Consider the following 4,802-nt stretch of genomic DNA (forward strand, 5'->3'; position numbering starts at 1 on the left):
AACAATGATTAGGTAGTACATATACTAATTTTTAGATAGTATGTACCATGTTTTGAGTATGCTCTTTTTTACGTACAAATATGTACGTATTTCACAAATATAACAAAAACTATGGGCTCATATGCATTTTTTCATGTAACTTGCTTTGAAATATCTTAGATATAGTATATGAACATATTTAAAATAATAAAATAGTATATATATAGTATCACATGGTAGCATATGAGATATGTGGGGTAACTACCACCGGGTGGTAGGATGGATTTTCCCTAAAACCAATGCAGAAAAGTGAAAAAAGACAGATGAAAAAATGTGCTGAAGGCCGGTGGTCCGCGCTGGGCCGGCCCATTCTGGTGGCTGCTTGAGGTGGGACGTGCTACTGTCCAAATGACTAGTTAAGGATTACTCTTTGCAAAGGTCACCCTCACCTTTTGAGACGCTGACAAGAGACGCATTGCACATTCGACACTTGTAGCAAACCTATGAGTGTTTCTTTTTTTCGTAGATTCATTTATTCAAAATGTTCTATCTCTTAAACCGTGCGTCCAAATTTTGAACCATTTTTGTCATTGGATTTCCCACATCGAGATATTCAAAACTGAATCTCGTGTTAATAAGTTTCGTCGAACTTTTTCATCAAAAATTCAAAACTAAATCTCATGTTAATAAGTCTCAACGAACTTTTTCATGCAAAAACCCAAAAAAACCAGAAAAACAACGAAAGATACGAAAACCAGTACTGAAAAAATTATTGGCAAAAAAAGGAAGAAAAACCGAAGCCGAAAGCAAGGTTCTTCCCACTTTTTTTTTTCTCTTTTCGCTTGCAAGAAGCGAATCTATGCCTTCTCAAGAAGCACAGTACAGACAAATCTATGCCTCCATGATAAGCAAACATGTGTTTCTTGTGGAAGCACATTTTTTTTTCCAAAAAGCACTCATGGAAGCAATTTTGTGTTTCCACGAGAAGAAAATCTATGCTTTTGTGGAAGCACACATTTATTCCCTTTTTGAAAAGCATAGTTGTGCTTCTCACGGAGGCAAATTTGTTACCCCACGAGAAGATTATATGTGCTTCTCATGAAAGCACATATTTTTTTTCCTTTTGAAGAAGCATCTCGCAAACGTGAATATGTGCCTCCATGAGAAGTATGTGCTTCTCGTGGAAGCACCTTTCTTTTCCTTTTTCAAGAAGCACAATAAGTGAAAGCAAATTTGTGCATCCATGAGAAGTAAATCTATGTTTATTGTGGAAGCATAATTTTTTCCCGTGCAAAAAGGAAAAAACACGAAAACTCCAAAACCAAGAGAAATAGAGTGAAAATCGAAAATGCCTCACTAGAATCTAAAAACATGTATAGAAAAATAAAAAATAAAATTCATAAAAAGCGTCCAACACGCGACATGTGGCGGCGCCTAGACACACCACTTGGCATGCTCCTAGGGCACTAAAAGTGACCCCTGAAGGTCCCTCGCAATTAGATGCTCTCATTACTATCTTGCGTCAAGCAAGACATCATCGCGCTCCTCGGAGACAAGGCAACTCCAACATAGCTCACCAAACCGACTCTAAAATTCAGACTGGACTGTCCGGATCCTTTTTGTCATCCAACGTCTATGATGCATGCTTAGTGGGCCAGCCCAGCTTGGATTTGGTTTTAATTTTTAGGATTTTCCATATGTTCAGCATTGGTTTTATGGTGGCAGTATTTGGTTCTGTCACGTTGCATCATCTTTTTTGGGTTGTACCGGTTTTCTCAAGTGATAGTGCTTGTTTTTCTTTCTCCATTTCCATTTCCTTTTTTCTTTCTTTCTATCACATTTCCCTTTTTTCTTCTGTTTTTGTATTTTTTTTAAATAATTTTATTTTTCATTTTCCCTTTTTTTTCCTTTTCCCTTTTTTTGACTAGAAACTGTGGGGCAACACCCCCACATCATATCAAAAGCTTTATTAAAATAGAAGAGGGTAGAAGTACAAGACATGGATTTCAAGAGGCAATCAAAACAAACTAGCCTAAAAGAGGAGAAAAATATGAAAGATTATAATACCAAGCCTCAAGGAGGCAGAAAAGAAACCCATCTCAAGAGATCATCCTTGTAGGCAGCTTTAACTCTGTGTTGCATAAGGATGATATCATGAATGAAAGCACATCTCCATTTATTAAAACTAGCCATCTCACTCCTAAAAACTTTAGCATTTCTAATGATCCAGATATTCCAACAGGCAATGAATACCACGTCAGTGAAGGTTTGTCAAAGCTTCTCCTGGCCTGAATAACCAAATCAGTCATTGAGTCTCCAAAGGACCAATCAATCTGTAGATAGTTCCACACTCTCACACTGAAATTGCAGTTAAAAAACAAATGATCCCTGCTTTCCCTTTCATGCAAAGGGCAAAGCACACAACTCACTCCATCATCCATATGCCAGTGTCTCCTCTCCACCATATCCTTTGTGTTTGATCTGTCCATAATGAGCATCCAAGCAAACATCTTGATTTTCATGGTACAAGAGGATTTCCATATCCAAGTAGTCAAGGGATTAAAGGATTCAGTAGCAAAAGTGTGGGAGTAAAACATCTTGGGCTTGTACTCCTTGGAAGAACCTTGTCAGTACGAAACATCCTTAGACCCAAGTATTCTATTGTGGCTCTCCATCAGGGACTGTAAAAGGACCAGATCTTCATATGCCTGTGCTGACAGTGGAAGATGAAAATGCTGGTAGATGTCTTGAGTGTCAAAAATCTCTTTAACAGAAATCCATGGGTCCATGGCATACGAGAAAAGCCTAGGAAATCTGGATTGGACGGTAGAAACCTCTTGACCAAGTTTCCATTTGTCAGACCAGAAAAGTGTAGTATCACCTACATTTATCTGAACCCAGGAACAATCTCTGAAGCTCTGCATAACTTTGCAAATATCTCTCCACCAAAAAGAACCACAGTCAGAAGTTCCCTGGGGCACCCTACCATGGTAATATGAGTCCCAAATGAAGGACACCCAAGGAATATCTTTCATGTTTAGGAACATGTTTGAGAAGAAGAGCCACATTCTGCACCCCCAGGTTGAGAAAACCAAGACCTCCCCTGCTTTTGGGCCTACAAATAAGCACCCAAGCAGCAAGGGATGGAGCTGGCTCGTCTCTATGCTTTCTCCAAAGGCATTGTATCTGTATTATCTCAAGATGCTTCCGAATTCCAGTAGGGATAGCTAGACTACATAGAAAGAAGATAGACATGGAAGACAAGGCAGAATTTAAAAACTGCAATATTTCTCCTTGATTTAAGAAGGGGCAGCTAGCAGTAATTCTTCTATCCATGCAGCCCACCAAAGGCATAAAATCAACCATTTTTGTTCTTGTGGTTCCTACTGGCAACCCAAGATAAGTGAAAGGCATTTTCCCAATTTGACAGCCAAAAGCAGTAGCCAGTTCATTCATCCGAGTTGTATCAACATTAATTGGGATGATGAAAGATTTGTGATAATTCACATCAAGACCAGCAGACTATGAGAAAACCTTCAACGTGTCCTTCAGAGCAATAAGTTGGGCCTTGTCAGTGGGTAAAATGATCAAAGTGTCATCTGCATACTAAATCACTGGGTAATCCTGGTCATGACAAGGAATAGGCAGATGGAGAATGTCCCTTCTGAACATGTCATTAATGACTGTCTGCAAGAGATCGGCAGCTAAAACAAATAAAAGAGGAGAGACATGATCCCCTTGTCTAACTCCCATTTTGCAGATGAATTTTCTCCCAGGAACACCATTGAATAAAACCGAGGAGGTGCCAGTAGAAAGTAACTGCTTCATCCATAGTATCCACTTTTCATTGAAACCTTTATGCCTCAAGATTTGGACAATAGCCTCATGCTCCAGGGAGTCAAAAGCCTTCTCAAAGTCAAGTTTGAGGATTACAATGGGCCTCTTGGATTGGTGACACTGGTGTAGATACTCAAAGGTCAAACCAATGCAATCCTGGATTGTTCTGTGTTTGATAAAACCATATTGGTTCTTGCACTACTGCAGGATGCTGCTAACGCGACACTACGATCAGAGACCCTTCGAAGAAACTGTGTGAGATGCATTAATTGCAAACGGTGATGTAAAATAACCGAAAAAAGGTGCAAAACATTTGCGATGGCGGGTACATCAAACACGATTCAGATTTTACTTGCGTGTGCGATGATGGGCATACGGTTGATCCAGACAAACTGTTTGCGATTAGACAGAACAACAGAAACAGGCAGCCATATCAATGTGTGTGCGTTATATGGCATACTTCGCTCTGATGAACTGTTTGCTATTAGGGAAAGCAACAGAAACAGTCAGCTAAATCAAGGTGTGAGTGATATACGGCATACGGTTCACTCGAATGAACTGTTTGCATTAGGGAAGAGAACATCAACGGTTCAACTTAACAAGATGTGTGTGATACGCGGCAAACAGGCCCGGAGGTTAATTTGAGAACAAGTACACAGAGGTTAATTTGACATACATGACTTATAAGTTTCACAGAAATCATATCACTTTTTTTGGAAAACATTTAATTGCGTTGAATGCATATAGTGCTCCGTCCTATTAGTTGAATTAACCTCGAGGTCTATGTTTTGGAAACATGTCATAAAGTAACGGGATAAACCATCATTCAAGCCAATCAACATGTGTCCGGAAAACAAAAAATATCAAAAAGTAACGAGATAGACCTTCTTCAAGCCAATCAACATGTGTTCAGAAAACAAAAAATGTCAAAAATTACAAAACAAAGACCTCGATATTAACTAGATGGATGGGTCACTGCAAAGGTT

This window comes from Triticum aestivum, chromosome 7B (genome assembly GCF_018294505.1).
Source record: "Triticum aestivum cultivar Chinese Spring chromosome 7B, IWGSC CS RefSeq v2.1, whole genome shotgun sequence".
Lineage (NCBI taxonomy): Eukaryota > Viridiplantae > Streptophyta > Magnoliopsida > Poales > Poaceae > Triticum > Triticum aestivum.